An 18,160-nucleotide genomic window follows, 5' to 3' on the forward strand; every position below is an offset into this window, starting at 1 on the left:
AGAAATACCATGCGATCCAGCAATTCCTCTACTTGGTATTTACCCACAAGAAAAACGAGCCACAACACGGTAAGACATATGCACATCAATGTTCATAGCTGCACTATTTACAATAGCAAAAAGATGGAGACAGCCAAAGTGCCCATTGACTGAAGAATGGATAAACAAGCTGTGGTACATACACACAATGGAATATTATGCTACCTTGAAAAGTAACAAGGAAGCTACATGCCACTTCCTAACATGGATGAACCCTAAGGACATTATGTTGAGTGAAATTAGTCAATCAAAAAGGAGAAATACTCCATAGGACCACTACTGTAAAAGACTAAGAAAAATAACCCATAATAATCCACTAAAGTGGATTCCTAGCAGGTTGCTAGGACGTAGGGGTAGGAATAAGGGTGGGAGGGGAAGGCAGAGCACAGGGCAGGGAATAAATACAGGATACTTTGGATATTGGGGAGGAGGGCAATATACAAGTAGGGAGAAGGGAATGGAAGAACAAAGCAGACAGGAGAATAATTAGGCAGGTATGAATGTGCTAAATGGGACAGAGGTAAAAACGGATGTAGGCACAGCCTTGGAACAACAGGGCTCTGGGATCCAGAGACTGGGGCAGGGTTGGAATGGGGAAAATAGGGGAATAATGTTGAGATACTTGGCTGACTTTTGAACTTGGTTTTCCATGCAGTCACTTGGTTTTCCATGCAGTCCTGCTGCTTCTTTGGGCTAGGAAGGGGAATGGTGCTCTGGCCCATTGATGACTCAGAAAGACAGAAAGTCATCATCAGAGGAAGGCTTCACTTTATCACTCTGTAGTCCAGTACAGGGAGAGTGAAAGGAATAGCCAGAAATATCACCATAGAAAGCTTGTCTTCCCAGGAGACATCAAGGCAAGTGATCGGATCCTCTCAGTACAAATCCTCCTCCAAGACTAAGACGCAATGGGAAAACGCGTTCTGATTGGCGACCACGCACGTCACCCATAAAGAGAAGTGACTGAAGAACATCGAAGAAGCAGCGAGCTAAGCCCTGCATCATTCAGCAGACTATAGTGAGCCTGGGTGGAGACCTGGTCAGCCAACAGTGAGGCAAGACCTGGGGACTCATGAGTCAGTGACACATCCACAGAGGACACAAGTGAGGCAAGACCTGGGGGCTCAGAGTCAGTGATACATCCACAGAGGACAAGAGTGGAGACCGAAGCGACCAACTGATAAGAAGACAGCAGACAGACACAGGAACACCCACACCTGCACAGAGGACAAGAGTGGAGACCGAAGGAGTGGAGACCCAGTGATGTCTCCTGGGAAGACAGCTTGCTTGTTCTTGTGGTAACAGTTGGACTGCCCTTGTTGTTTTGTATTTTTCCTGTAGATCAGGTCCTTCTTTCGAGAAGTGTCTTCTGGACTACACATCCACAGAGGACAAGAATAGAGACCAAAGTGACCAACTGATAAGAAGACGGCGGACAGACACAGGAACACCTACACCTGCAGATGATACCTACTTGCCATGGCTCCAATGATGGGACGAACAAAGCTCAACCCGAAGAAAAAAGAAGAGGAAAAAAGCATCATCTGATATAATTTGATAAACTGGACATCCACCTTTAAATGCAGTAGCTCAAAAGAGGAAACAAATCCCTGCTCCAAGAATTATTCCCACCTCCTCCACACAAAGAGTAGATAGAGATGGACAACTTGAACATTGACTAACCAAAAATGGGAGACGGGATACAGAGGTAAGAAGTGACTGGCTTACAAACTTTCAAGAGAGAACCTAGAGCCACAGGGCGGGGAGGATGGTAGAGTCTCCAGTGAGTAGTATCTGACCTGTCTAGGAAGGGCAAATGAAAAGAAATGCAGATGGGTCCCTTGGGATGCAAGGGTGAATAATTGTTACCAGGACTGATGGTGAGGACTGGAAATGTAAAAGTGGACATTGTATAGCAAGGAGGGGAGTGATTAACCTTTCAGTCTAGGAACGGAGGGCCCTGGGACCATCAATGGAGAAGAGCGGAGAGCAGGACACCACCCAGAGGAGCAGCGAGGCCTGAGACTGAGACAGAGAGGATGACGTGAAGAAATGGAGTGGCTGGGGACTAGGGATCCAGAGAGAGAGAGGGGCTGTATGCCGAGGACCATGAGGGGAGGGCAGGCGGGATTGCAGGGTATGCCCTTTGGTTGGGTGATGATGCATGGATGGGATGGTAACTATGGCAATGAGAATGTAAAACTAATGTTCTCCCATGTAGACTATCACACAATATACAATAAAACATTAAAAGAAAAAAAGAAAGTAATAATGAATTCCTGCTTGGTAATACTTGCTTGGCTATTTTCTGAGTTTCAATCCTGCTGCTTCTTTGGGCTAGGAAGGGGAATGGTGCTCTGGCCCATTGGTGACTCAGAAAGACAGAAAGTCATCATCAGAGGAAGGCTTCACTTTATTACTCTGTAGTCCAGTACTGGGTATCACTGTTAGTGGCCTTCCTGGAATCTCCCATCTCGTGCTTTGTATCTTACACCATGGTAAAATCGGAATTGATCATCATTCCTGGCTCACAGAGCAGGGATCCCGAACCTGGAGATCGGACTTCTGATGGATTCCTGACTGCACTTGTTTCTTAATTTACGTGACAGGAATACTAAAGAAATTGAACAGGATTGCCTTCAGTATGAAAATCAATGGATGTCAGTGAAAGCAGTTTTACATGTCAAGTGCCATATATATCTGCCATGTTATTATTGTTGTCATCGTTAAGTGCCGTGGAGTCAGTTCTGACTCATAGTGACCCTGTATACAGTTTCCAAGGAGTGGCTGGTGGATTTGAACAGCCAACCTTTTGGTTAGCAGTTTAATGCTTATTTGATAGCACTATACCAGGACTCCATATTATTACTATATATATGCTGTTGTTGGTAAATGTCATCGAGTTGGTTCTGACTCATAGTGACCCTGTATAGGGTTTCCGAGGAGCAGCTGGTGGGTTTGAACTGCCGACCTTACAGTTCAAACCAACCTTGTGGTTCAGTATAAACCCTACAGCACTACATCAGAACTCCTTTATAAATACAGTACACATGGCTCTGTAGGATAAGCACTCGACTTCAAGATCAATTTGAGTTGGAACTGACTCAACGGCACTTAACAACAACAACAATATAGACTTGTAAAGAGCCATGGTGGTGGTATGGGAAACATGTTGGGCTGCTAAACACAAGGTCGGCAGTTCGAATCCATAAGCAGTTCCAAAGGAGAAAGATGAGGCTTTCTGTTTCTGGAAAGATTTACAGCCTTGGAAACCCTATACAAGGTTGCTATGAGTTGGAACTGACTGGATGGCACACAATAACAAATAGCTGTTTGAACTGCAATGTCGGCAGTTAAAGCTTACCATCTGCTCCTCAGAAACCCTATACAGGGTTTATGTATATGTATATATATATATCTTGAAAGGTCCCTGGATAGCATAAATAATTCATACTGAACTACTAATCTAAAGATTAGTGGTTTAAACCCCTTAGTGGTGCTCTGGTATTATAGCTTGGTTATCTTCTTCCATAAAGATTACAGCCAAGAAAACTGCATGGAACAGTTCTATTCTGTAATGCACAGAGTCGGTCGCTATGAGTCATACTGGAATAGGTTTAGTGTTTTCCTTTTGGTTTTAAGCTTAACCTGTAGAATTCTATGGAAATACAAAGGACGTTAGAATCATAAATGCCCTCTCCTCCCCAGACTGTGAGCTGCACAATGCTAGAAGATGAAATTCTGCTCAGGCCTAGCACCTACACACTCCCTGGAAAAGAAGAGGAATTCTGTAACTATTAGTGGATAAATAAATGACAATTATAAATCAGAAGATTCATATAGCAATATGAATTGAAGTTAATATATTTGAGACCTGGTTCTTAATGAAGTGTTAAAAATATTATATGCTCATACCTAGTTTGAAATAAATTACTATCATAATTGAGAGAATAAATACCAAAAAAGCACATTTTACATCAAGGGCATTATACTCAGGATTTTAAGAATTTCCCTAATGTTCTAAAGTGTAGGCTTCTTTTCTCTTCCAGAATCACAATTTTCTGAAGGATAACAATTAGTGTTTGTGAACAAAGGTCAGATGCTAAAAGGAGAGAACTGAAAGTTGTATTTAGAACCTTCTGATAGTTCAACAAATGAAGAGTTGGCCCTAATTTAAGGAAACAGATATTAGATTAAAATCTTGAGGACATGTGGTTAAATTGATTATTTAGAAATACAAGACTTGGGATTCAACTAAAAATAAGATGCTTCATATTATTAGATGTATTGCCTTAACACATTTTAGAGTTAAAAGTAAATTAAACTTGAGAGTAAATTTTGTAATACAAATAACAGAGAACTAATGCCCTTGGAGGACCTATCTCTACATCTAACATGAAATAGAATGAACCTTCACTCAGTATCTAGAGACTGTTGTTTCAGCAAAGAAAATTCCTGAAACGGGATCTGAATTTTTGCCAAGAATATAATAAGGGAAAAAAAAAAAAAATCATTCAAACAATTTTGGTTACATACAATTTCTTTAAGTGAAATCACAATAAACTCTCAATTTAGTAGTAATAATAAGAACAACAGCTAACATTAACAACTGTTGTTGTTATGTACCATCAAGTCAGTTCCAACTCATAGTGACTCTGTTTAGGGTTTCCTAGGAGCAGCTGGTGGGTTTGAACTGCCGACCTTGTGGTTCACAGTCCAATGCTTATCCCACAGGTCTCCATTAACAATAGATGACATTAAGAATGAAAATATAAGCTAACAAGTGCAGCACCCTTCATATGTTCCAGAAAGTCTGCTACACGCTTTACCTGGAATGTCTCACAGAAGGCAGCTTGTTAACAGAGACGAAGCCTTCCCTTGAAGCCATGCTTGAGCCCACTGATGCTGCCACTTGGTCAATCCATCTCGCTAGGGGTCTTCCTCTTCTTCTCTGACCCTCCACCTTACCACACATAATATCCTTCTCTGGAGACTGGTCCTTCCTGATAATATGTCAAATCTATGAGAGACTAAGTTTGGCCATCCTGACCTCCAAGGAGCACTCTGTCTGCACTTCTTCCAACACGGATCTGTTTGTTCTTTCTGCAGCCCATGGCACTTTCAGTATACTTTCCTCCAACACCATAACTCAATTGTGTCTATTCTTCTATGGTCTTCCTTATTTACTGTCCAGCTTTCACATACATATGAGGTTATTGGAAATACCATGGCTTGGGTCAGGCGTACCCTAGTCTTCAAGCTGACATCTTTGCTCTTCAGCAGATTTGCCTAATGCAATACGTTGTCTGATTTCTTGACTGATGCTTCCGCCAGTGTTGATAGTTGATCCAAAAAGAATGAAGTCCTTGACAACTTCAATCTTTTCTCCATTGATAAGAATGCTGTTTATTGGTCCAGTGGTGAGGATTTTTGTTTCCTTTACATTGACATGCAATCCATACCAAAGGCTGTGCTCTTTGATCTTCATCAGTAAGTACTTTTAAGTCCTCTTCACTTTCAGCAAGCAAAGTTGTATCATCTGCACATCGCAGGTTGTTAATGAGTATTCCTCCAATCCTGATGCCACGTTTTTCTTCATAGAACCCAGCTTCTCAGATTATTTGCTTAGCATACAGGTTGAATAAGTATGGTGAAAGAATACAACCCTGTCACACACCTTTCTTAATTTTAAATCATTCAGTGTTCCCATGTTCTGCTTGAACAACTCAACTGCCTCTTAGTCCAGGTACAGATTCCTCATGAGCATAATTAAGTGTTCCAGAATACTCATACTTTGCAATGTTGTCCATAGCTTGTCATGATCCACAAAATCAAAAGATTCTGCATAGTCAATAAAGCACATGTAAACATCTTTCTGGTATTCTCTGCTTTCAGCCAAGATCCATTGGACTTCAGCAATGATATCCCTCATTCCACGGCCTCTTCTGAATCCAGCTTGAATCTTTGGAAGTTCTCTGTCAATGTATGCTTGCAGTCATTTCTGTATTACCTTTAGTAAAACTTTACTCTCATGGGTTATCAAAGATATTATCAGATGGTTTCCACATTCCGCTGGCTAACCTCTCTTTGGAATGGGCAAAATACGGATCTCTTCCAATCAGTCGGTCAGATAGTCGTCTTCCAAATTTCTTGGCATAGATGAATAAGTGCCTCCAGTGCATCCTCCCTTTTTTGAAAGATTTCTAGTTTTATTCCATTAATTCTTGGAGCCTTGTTCTATGCCAATTCCTTCAACGCACCTTGGATTTCTTCCTTCAGTATCACTCGCTCTTGATCATATGCTACCTCTTGAAATGGTTGAATATCAACCATTTCATTTTGGTACAGTGACTCTGCGTATTCCGTCCATCTTCTTTTGATGCTTTCTGCATCATTCAATAATTTATCCAGAGAATCCATCAATAACTGAAAGTCAAGGCTTGAATTTTTTCTTCAGTTCCCCCAGTTTGAGAAATGTTGAGTGTGTTCTTCCCTTTTGGTTTTCTGACTCCAGATCTTCGCACATTTTTGGTAATATTTGACTTTATCTTCTTGAGCTGACCTTTGAAATTTTCTGTTCAGCTCTTGTACCTCGTAATTTCTTCCTTTTGCTTTAGTATCTCTACACTGGAGTTGTTGAGTGCCACTAATTACGCTGGAGAGCAAGTTTCTGTATATAAATGGTTAAAAATATTTTCTTTCAATATGTAGCTTGTCTTTTCATCCTCTATACAGCACCTTTCACAGAACAACCATTCTTATGCAATGAAGTTAAATTGACTGATTTTTTTCTTTTATGGATCATACTTTTGGTGTCTTGTTTCAGAACTCTACACTAAGCCTTAGGTGCAAATAAGCTATAAAACACTAAAAAATATGTTATCACTAGTAATTAAATTACTGAATTGAATAGTAATTAACATCAAATAATTGACATCGGAGTCCTGGTGTGGCACTATGGGAGAATGCACTAGACTGCAAGGTCAGTTTGAACCACGAGGTCAGTGGTTCAAACACCCCATTCGCTCCTGAAAACCTTATGCAGGGTCTCTATGCGTCAGAACTGACTCAATGCCACTTAACAATGATAATCCACATGGAGTCAGTGACTATAGTGCTAGTAATTTGTTGTGAAGTGCCGTTGAGTCGATTCCAACCCATAACAATCCTGTATAGAATTTCCAAGGAGCAGCTGGTGAGCTTGAACCACCAACTTTGCAGTTCAAAGGACTTTGCAGTCTGACGCATTAGCGCACAGCGCCACACCTGGACTCCAGTATTAGTAGTGTTGTTGTTAAGTGCTGTTGAGTTGATTCTAACCCATAGAGATCCTGTATAGGGTTTCCAAGGAGCAGCTGGTGAGTTTGAACCACAGACCTTGCAGTTCAAAGGGCTTTGCAGTCTGATGCATTAACCCACAGTGCCACAGTAATAGAGTACCTAAAATATTAATTGGGGCCCTTCTTAAACACATCTGAGGACCCAGTCACATGGCTCTCCAATATACTTTTATGTGCCCGCCTGCCCCTCCTCCGCTCTGCCTCTAAGTGAATTAGCTGGGGTGTGGCCCCCATTTCTCAGGATTGCTGAATGCTTCCTGCATTCCTTATGGAGTTGAAAGGCCTGAGGCAAAAGAAGCTTCAAATTTTCAGTTCATGGCTGAGTCAAGCTCCCTAGATAGCCCTGCTGCAATTTAGTTTCTCAGTACTTTGTTGCTGTTTTCAGGTGCCATCGAGTCAGAACCGACTCACAGCGACCTCATGCACAGCAGAACGAAACAATGTCCGATCCTGGGCCAACCTCACTACGGCCACCATACTTGACGCCATCAATGATGTCACCTGGCTGATCCATCTCATTGGGGGTCTTCCTCTTTTTCTCTGACCCTCCACCTTACCCAGCATGACATCCTTCTCTAGCGACTGTTCTCTCCGGACAATGTGTCCAAAGTAGGAGAGACGAAGCCTAGCCATCTTGGCCTCCAAGGAGCACTCTGGTTGTACTTCTTCCAAAACAGATCTATTGGTTCTTTTGGCAGTCCACGGCACTTTCAGTATTCTCCTCCAACACCACAACAAAAAGGCATCAATTCTTCTACGATCTTCCTTATTCACTGTCCAGCTTTCGCATTCATATGAGGCTATTGAAAATCCCATGGCTTGGGTCAGGCGCACCTTAATCCTCAAGCTGACATCTCTGCTCTTCAATACTTTAAAAAGTACTTTAGTCATATTTTAAGTGCTAAAAAGCCACAAGTAGCTACCGGTCATTGTATTGGAATGATTCAGTCACTGTAAAACTGCTGTTATATTCCATATTCTGGATGGGCCACACTCAGTGGATTTGGTAGTCTTGAAGGTATTCCCTGCCACAAGCATTACACAGCTCCCTGCTTTAGGCTGAGAAAGAGAGCAGGGCTAGAGGGAGACATTAGAATGATGAAGATTCTCATGGATATGTCTGGGTGAGCAAGAGCCTGAGGTTGTACAAATCAATGACTAGGAGACGCTGTGAAAGTAAGTAGAGAAGCTAGGACACCATGAAGACATCTACATTACTGTGCATTTAAGACAAAGGGCACAATAACCGTTGTCTTCTTTCTTGTCTGTATTCCAGCCTTTATGAGGTGTGATGGAGACTTGGTGTGGCACTGTGGGTTAATGCACTGGACTGCAAAATCAGTTTGAACCACAAGGTCGGCAGTTCAAGCTCACCAGTCACTCCTTGGAAACCCTATACAGGGTCGCTATGGGTCAGAACTGACTCTACGGCACTGAACAACAACAACATGGGGTGTGATGTGTCTGTAACAGGGAAGCCTTTCTTTCACTTCCTTCACCTTTAAAATTTGATCTAACCATGACAGCTCAGTTCAGTCTTACTTTTCTATGAATATTCTCCCATTTACACTGATTTTTTTTTTTTTTTTTTCTGTCTCCAAAATTCTATTGAACATATTAGTCTGGATCACTCAGGTTTTCTTTACCTTTCAGATTTGTTATTATTTTTATCACCAGAATTAGATTATGTGTTTCCAGAAGAGAAGTCCCCTGTCTCCATTTTTAGCATCCACAACATAGACCTAAGGAGCCCTGGTGGCACTGAAGGGTAACTACAGAACCACTAACCACAGGGTCAGCAGTTCAAACCCACCAGCCGTTCCCTGGGAGCTGTGATGCTTGTTTTACAGGGACAACTGAAACCAGTAAGCACGGCCCTCCAGACCAGGGAAGGTACCGACAGTTTTACTACAATAGAACTGTTCTATACCTGCACTGGCCAAGATCATAGCCACTAGCCACTTGCTGGTATTTAGGTATTTCGTGCAGGTAACTAGAGAATGGAATTTTAAATTTTCTTTAATCAGACTCAATTTAAATTTAAATAAACCTATGTGGCAAGGAGCTCTGGTAGTGTAGTGGTTACAAATCCGGCTGCGAAACACAAGGTCAGCAGTTTGAAACTACCAGCTGTTCCGTGGGAGAAAGATGAGGTTTTCTGCTCCCTTAAAGATTTACAGCCTCGGAAACCCTGAACAGGGTCGCTGTGAGTCGGAACCGACTCCATGACACATAACAACAACAACAACAACAACAACAACATGTGGCTAGTGGCCACCATACCGGACATTGAGTTCTTGGTTTACAGAGGACTCAGTAATGGGGTTTATGGACAAGAATGCTAGAGAGTTGCTGAGCACAATGAAATCTCTCAGCAACGCCATTTAATTGGGTCTCAAATAACAAGATCTCTCAGTATTCTTGATTAAGAAATACAGTTTTCGTAGCCCACTTAGATATCAAATGGTTTCAGTAATAGATTCACAAACATTCAAGTGAAGTGAATCTGGTATGTATCCCAGAATGTTAGTGAATTAATTAAAAGATGGAGGATGTTTTCTTTTCAAGTGTCTACTATGTCCATGGAACCCTAAGCAATGTCACTAGTGAAGAGCAGAACATGAAATGATTGGCTAATTGGTAAGCACTGAGTGAGAGTAAGGGTGGAGAAATGGTCATATAAGCATGGGACACTGAGAAAACCTGTCACATTCTTCCCTCTTACACTCAGTTCAGTGCTGGGCATATATCTGCCATTTCTGCTTCTCAATGTCTTTCCACAGCAAGCTTTCCCTTTCTACAGACACAGCCTCTATTTCTTAGTCAAGTCATAGTTTGTGTTATCTGGGAGACAGTCTGTCTCAATTCTACTGTCCTGCCATGTGCTGATTAAAACAGACCCACTAGCAGAACTGGATACCCCCCACCGTCACAGCCTTCAAGACAAAATGTCAAATGAAAGAAAATATGGTCCACAGCCTAACATGGATATTAACCCCCTTCTCAGGTAATGACGCAGTGTGAGTTCCTCCAGCAGCGAGTATTAATTAAGACCTAGATGGGATGCTAAAGAGCCAGCAGCAAATTGTGCAGTCCTGGCAGTTAATTAGGGGTCAGAAAAGGGTCTTCCTTCTTTCTCCAGCTTTGCCTCTTATGTCAGGCCTCAAAGCTATACAATCTTGTACTATGTCAATGACTTCATGCCTTTGCCTTTTCACATTCCTAGTGAAGGAAGATGACCTCAAGACAGGTCATTATTGTATCCTCATCCCTTCAAAATGCTCAAATTTAGATAATCTTTGACTGATGAGAACATTTTTCAGGTTACAGAGTTTATCAATTTACATGGTTGCAAAGGAGGTTGAAAAAAGTCTGTGTTGTCACAATAATACATCTCTGGGTGAAAAGCCTGGTCAACAGAAGCAGCAAATATTTCAACCGGTGGAGAGTTTGCATGATCAGGTAATGTGACTTGGACCTCAGCACCAATGGTGACCCCACCCTTAGCTCCTGCATGCATCACACTGAGGGTCATACTCAGTTAGTAAGCACATGCATGTATGACTCCTTTCTGATTTTCAGCAGCTACATGCAATTCTGCACGGACCTAAGAATTTCAAAGAGACCTATAAGCAATTACATTTCTGCTGAAATGCATAATGTGATCTGGCCTTTCATTTATTTATTTTTCCATTTCGCCTCTGCTCTTGCTGACTGCCGCAGCAATCCCTCAATCAGAAGTGAAGGTGGAGGTTTAATGACTTTATGTATAATTTAGTTTCTGGCAATATGCGTCTCCACTTTCTGCTCTGCATAAACTTAGGAAAGTATGGCAGCATATCAGATCTACAAGGACTCCAAAGATTTTTTTTGACTGTTCATTTTTATCCTATATTTTGGCTCTTCATTTTTGTCCTACAACTTCTTTCATTAGAACAGCACTCAAGTTAAATGAGCTGCTGTAAAATATTCAAAAAGTTCAGCAAGGAGACAGCAGATGCTTTTATGTGTGTCTTGCTCCCCAAATAAAAGTTTTTATGAAACTTTGGCTGCTGTATACATATTTTCTTTACAAAGACTCCAGGCATCACTTTTTCATTTCATCCATTAGATATAATTTCAGGGTATGTACTGAGAAACAGCTCTAGGGAGTTGGCCAGAAAAGGGCCACAGAGTCAGTGTCTGCTACTCACTCAGAATATTGAGATGGAGTTGGTGTAGACCGAGGAGTGAAAATCCTACAGCGTAGACATGCTCATGCTTTTCCACAGCTCCCCCCTCACCCCCGCTCTTTGTAGTCTTTCCACACACATTTAGATCACTGTTTTCCATTTAGAACACTGCTATCTGAATTCCTTCTGAAGCATCTAGCTGTGCTAGAACCAGCAAATATTTGAACACATGCAGTTCTTCTAGTAGCTGAGAACTGCACATACATACATCAACACACTTTAAAAAATTCTGAACACACTGAGTGTTTTGCTTTTATCCTTGTTGTTATTGTATTATGGTAAGTGCCGTCGAGTCGGTTCCGACCCATAGCGACCCTGTATAGGGTTTCCAAGGAGCAACTGGTGAGCTTGAGCCGCCAACCTTGAAGTTCAAATGGCTTTGCAGTCTGGCGCATTAACCCACAACGCCACACCAGTTGTTATTAGGTGCTGTCAAATTGAAGAATTTAATTAGTTACATTCTGAATATTTATTTATATAACTGAAAGACTGACGTCTGAAATGTTTATTTCTATATTATAAACATTGGAAGTAATTTCAATATCTCTTCTCCATTGCTCCCTTACTTGATCACATATTATACTGCAAAAAGTATGTCAATGTTTCAAGTGCTTTGACATCACTTTGATGTCCTGCAACAAAGGAAAATCATGGTTTTACTCCAGCTTAGTCTTCGTCTATACCTCTTCAATACTAACTAGAAAAATTCTCCTCTTAAGTCTGACTCTCAGCACTTTGAAAAACAGTGAAAATTGTACAAACATAACACATACAAGAAGGAGGCCACTCTATAAGTTGATGGCTCTTAATATCACTATTATGTATTCAAATAGTCAGTAAACTTAATTTCTAGTCTTTCTATCATTTCTTTATATTTTGAGAAAAATAAGAACAAAGAGGATTATAGTTTCAACCCATACAACTTATGCTTTCTGTTTTGTCATTCACAATCAGGAGAAAGTTTACCGCTACCCTGTGGGCACCTGACACAGTAGCATCTCTATCCCAGTCTTCTCCCCATTTTCTCTCCCCTTTCACCCTATTAGGTATTGGTGGTGGTGGCGGTGGTGTTGTGCCGTAGAGTCGGTTCTGACTCATAGTGACCCTGCATAGGGTTTCTAAGGCTGTCAATCTTTGCAGGAGCAGAAAGTCTCATCTTTCTCCCATGGAACGGCTGGTAGTTTCAAACTGCTAACCTTGAGGTTAGCAGCCCGAATTGTAACCCTATGTTATCAGAGCGCCTCCTATTTGGTATTGTTGTTGTTGTTGTTAAGTGCTGTTGAGTTGGTTCCGACCCATAGTGACCCTGCATAGGGTTTCCAAGGAGCAGCTGGTGAGCTTGAATTGTTGACTTTGCAGTTCAAACGACTTTGCAGTCCAGCACATTAATCCATAGCACCACACCATGGTTGCTGTTGTTAAGTGCCGTTGAGTCGATTTTGACCCATAGCGACCCTGTATAGGGTTTCCAAGGAGCAGCTGGTGAGCTTGAACCACCGACCTTGCAGTTCAAACGACTTTGCAGTCTGTCGAATTAGCCCACAGCGCCACACCAGGACTCCAGTTCCCAAATATATCTTGTATTGAGACAATGTCATGGGCCTTGGAGTCAGCTGTCCTGGGTTTAAATTCCAGCATTCTTTATTGCTGTGTGATGCCCTTATCTCTACAGTAGGAAGGACTGTGGTGAACTAAATAAGAAAATGTATGTAAGGGCTTAGGCTACTGCCTTGCCCAGGGGCTGACACTTCATAAATGTTAGTTGCAATTATAAAACAGATGTTAATTACTCTTCCCTTTCTCATGAAGAAGTTACCACCTGGTCCTAATCATTTTCAATACCATGAAATGATAATGGTTAGTTGTTAAAATTCAGTACCATTGATTTGTATTGACATATCATAATATAGTCCTGTGAATATGAGTAGACTGCAAAAAGTTTATGAAAAAATGGAATTGAAACAAAGTGAGCTTTTTGTAGTCCTTCTATAATTTCTTATTCAACACAGTCAACCACCATGCACCATAGCTACTATGTGCTAAATGTAGGCCTAGACATTGGAGGAGATACATCAAAGAATAGTAGGCCTGCGCTTACGGTAGATACACTCCAATTGCAGAGATAAGAGGAACACTCATGAAATAGGTGCAGGGGGCCACCAACAGTATAGAAACAGGTTACGCCATACAGCATGTACGCTAATGTGCTGTGAAGGTTTGGAGAAATGAGAGGTTGTGGAAGGAGGTGGGATTTTCGCTGGTACTAGTGGAATCTACCAGAAGGACATGGAAAGGTAGAAGCGAGACAGAAACAGGCTTGCAGAGCAAGTGATACTTGCAACAAGACACAGAAGTGACAATGAGGGAAAGCAGGAGGTGATCTGATGTGACAGGATTTTTACCACAGAACAAGGAAGGGGACAGGAGGAGAGGTGAGCTGAATTCAGTGATGGGCATGCGCACCAGCAGAGGACTTTATATGTAGTGCATTTCTAAGCACAAGAAAGAGAAATGATATCCTGCTATCTTCCAGAAAGTGAGTCTGGTAGTGGTACAATGGGAAAACAGAAACAGAGAGGTTCACTTGATGGCTCTGGCCATGACCCCAACTATGACAGGGCCTGGTTTGGGAAGCAGTGAGACAGAGTATGCACATGTTTATGTATACATAGATTTGTTTTATTTGACTAACATAGTATGATGAGGCATCTACTAACACCTTTTCTGAAGGTGGTTTGGAGGTTTTGATACCTGAAGTGGCCTTAGTTGCATGTGCTCATGCTGGGTAGCGTGGCGGAGACACCAGGAAATATCCTGAGATTCTAAGAATTTCTGGCTTTACTCATGCCCCACACAAACAGGGAAATTCCTTTACTTACCTGCTTTTTTTATTTGCTTCCCTACAATGGTCTGAACTCAAGAGAGTCCCTTGGAACTGCTGAAATCTTCCTGACTTTTCCACTGTTGTTGTTATTAAGTGCAACTTATAGAGACACTATGTAGGATTTCTGAGGAACAGCTGGTGATTTTGAACCACCAACTTGGACGTTCAAAGCAACCTTGTGGTTCAGTGTTTATCCTTCAGTGCCAATGCCAGGACTCCATTATTAGCATTCTCATTAATCAAACAGCTCGAGCTGAAAGAGGATGCTTTGATTTTATTGCTTGTTAATTGTAATTTTTAAGCCCAGCAGGATATATATATATATATATATTTAATGCAGTCACTTCCTTAAAGCACTAAGTTGCATAAGAAACTCATTTCTATGATGACTGTGGGCTGAAGGATAATCACACATGTCCCATAAATTAAGTGGTAAAGCCTGCTACTGACCCTTCAACATGTGATGCTGTAATGGTCACTGACGTCAAGCAAAATCACGGTAAGTTCTTCCTTGAAACCCCCTGACAATGACATTGGAAGACTCTTTCCTGAGGACAGAGTACTCTGGTTCCTATCCACCCTTGTTCAATGTTTTCTAACTTTGCTTGACAGGATTCTGGTGCCTCTAGGGTTGTAGAAGCTAGGTCCCTGAGGCGCTGAATGTCTACCAGCACTTCTGAGGGTCCTAGTGGGAAAAGAGTTTATCACCGTAATTATTTAACAAAGGCTTAGGGGAATGTCATTCTGAAAAATGGTCTTCCCAAGAGCAATGTCAGCACAGCTCAAGTACTGATTAAATTGTTTTAACATCATTGGCAGTTCACAAGAATCATTGACACTCACTCCTCAAACAATTTTGGAGGGAAAACTATGGGAAAGAGCCATGTGGAAAAAGCATCGGAAAAGCAATTATGAAGAATCATTTATTTATTTTATGGGAACACTGATATTAGCATTAAAAAGAAAAAGAATTAAAGTTGTCTGATCAATGCAGTAATCACAGATAGAACACAAACAGATAAATTTAAAATTGCATTCAGTACAAAAATAGAAGAAATTCCACGTTGTACAGCCCACCCTTTGTACCTTAAAATGGTTAAGAGATCATTAATAGGAATAAGCTCTGTCCAAGCTATAAACAAGAAGTTGGACATGGAAGTTGGTTGCCAGGAACCTAAACAAGGCATAAGCCCCTGAGGACTCCATGAAAGATTTACTCCTCACCCAAGAAAGCATGAACGGCACGAGAGACCCATTTACCTCTGCCCAATGCTCGAAATGTCTTGATGGCAGCTAACAACCATGCTCGAAAGCACACTGACAACAGGTTGTAGCTCACTGGGGAACAGTCACTACCCCATGTCAGAAGAGCTGTAGGGTTTACATGAAGATGTTACAGTTCTGCACACTATATTACACAGCTATTTTCCAGCCGGCAGAGGAACATGGACAAACGACTTTCCCATCTTTGCAAAGTGGTGTCCGTTTTTCTCTTCCTTTCTGATCATCAGACTTGGAAAAGACATACCACTTGTAAATGCAGGGAGTTGTTCACTGTAAATACAACTTACAAAAGACTCAAATATCCCTGCTGTTACACGAGTGTCAGAGCAGAAATGCACCCCACAGGGTTTTCAATGTCTTCATTTTTGGAAGTGTATTGCCAGACCTTTCTTTTGAGGTGACTTGAACCACCGCCCTTTCAGTTAGCAGCTGAGCACATGACATGCTTGCACCACCCACCAGCAGGAAGAAAAGAGAAGACACAGGAGTTGTGGTGGGAGACACATGGGCCTGGCGAAAGCACACGCTGTGATCCAGCAACATCCCTTTGAGAGGAAGATAAAGAATGGACCAGGGGAAAGAGAGGTAGCTGAGGATCTGAATATCCCATTTTCAAAAACACTGCAATTCATAGAGGAAAATCAAGCTGAAACGAATCAAGAAGAGAGCAGCCCATGAAATAAAGGAAATCAGAGATGTTCACTCCATTTGATGCGTATATCCTGTGTGGAAAGGCAAGGAGAAAACCGGCAGGCAAACTGGCAGGTATGTGGGCTGGCTATGAGAAGAGAGAAACATGACCATCAGCTACTGCTAGGAAGCATCATGGGGAGTGGGGCCACGTACGGGGGTGCCCGAGTATGACAGCTGCTACTTAGTTTTAATGAATGGCAAAGGGAAGTCTGGCAACCAGTGCTGCTTATGTTATTGTTAGGTGATGCAGAGTTGATTCCAACTCATGGTAATCTAAGTGTAGAGTAGGGTTTTCAAGGTTGTGACCTTTTGGAAGTAAATAGCAAGGCCTTACTTATGAGGTGCCTCTGTAGTTCAGTAGCTTAACCATTTGTGCCATCTAGTGGTTACGAGTCGGGCTGCTAACCTCAAGGTCAGCAGTTTGAAACTACCAGCCATTCGGTGGGAGAAAGATGAGGCATTCTGCTCCCGTAAAGATTTACAGCCTTGGAAACCCCGTGCAGGGTCACTATGAGTTGGAACCAACTCCACAGTACTTAACAACAACAAAAACAGGGACCCCAGAACCATGTGACAATCAGGTGGAAGCCTGGCTTTATGACTGAGGAGGACATGTGATCTTAGTAAATTCTCAATTACTCCTGTAGAAGAAAAGAAAAGGCATGGGCTTTAGGACAGAGACTAATACTTACTCATCTTTTCATTCTTAGAGATTAGCTTGGTAGGTCTTCAGTAAATGTTTGCTGAATACATGAATCAGCAAATTGTACAACTCCTATTTTATAGATGCTATAAATCCCAGGAAATGCTGATATTTGATTATCAGGAAGTATTTAGAAAAGGAAAATATGTTTATAAAAAGAAGGTAAGCAGTTTAATTAAATCTAGATTTTTTTAAGTCAAATAAGCATGCTAAAATTTCTACAGTGATAGTAAAATAAGAGAGAATGTATAATTTCTACATTGTTGTTGTTGCTATTGTTAAGTGCTGTCAAGTTTGGTCTCACAGCCAACTCAATAGGGTTACTTTCTAGGAACAGAAAGCCTCATCTTTCTCCTGTGGAACAGCTGCTAGACTACACCGAGAAACTTGTGGTTCACAGTCCAGTGCATATCATACAGAACTACTTAGCACCACAATTTCTACATTATTGAGGAAAAAATAAAATGAGATGAAAATTCAATTAACCAAAAAAATAGGCATGGAAATCAGGTTGGGAAGAAGCATGTGAAAAACTGGAATATAATAATAATTATAAAAACTTATATAAATGAATGCAAATATCTTAGGAATCACAATACATAAAAATGGTAGAGTTTAAAGACAAAGGTTGTAAAACTTGATTAAAATAGTAAGATCCAGGTATAAGCTATCTACAAGAGACACAGAACAGAAAATTTCAAAGTCAAAGGATAGAAAACATGGTGTGGCATTGTAGGCTAAGCATTGTAACCACAAGATCGGCAGTTTGAACCCACCAGCTGGTCCTTGAAACCCTACAGAGTTGCTATAAGTCAGAATCTATTTGACAGCACTTAACAACAACAACGGCCACCACTCGTCTGTCTGTCGTGCTGTGGTGGATTGAGTTGCTGTGATTCTGAGGGCTATACCACCGGTGTTTTGGATAACCAGCAGGGTCACCCATGGTGGAAAGGTTTCAGAGGAGCTACAAAACAAAGACAGA

The 18,160-nt window shown here is 41.5% G+C and overlaps 1 protein-coding gene across 2 annotated transcripts in view; it reads right to left on the reverse strand.

Moving 5' to 3' along the window:
• PTPRM (protein tyrosine phosphatase, receptor type, M) overlaps positions 1-18,160 on the reverse strand; it is an 840,546-nt gene that overhangs the window by 179,571 nt on the left and 642,815 nt on the right. The window lies entirely within an intron of this gene.

This window comes from Chrysochloris asiatica, unplaced genomic scaffold (assembly GCF_000296735.1).
Source record: "Chrysochloris asiatica unplaced genomic scaffold, ChrAsi1.0 scaffold00122, whole genome shotgun sequence".
In the NCBI taxonomy this organism is placed as follows: domain Eukaryota; kingdom Metazoa; phylum Chordata; class Mammalia; order Afrosoricida; family Chrysochloridae; genus Chrysochloris; species Chrysochloris asiatica.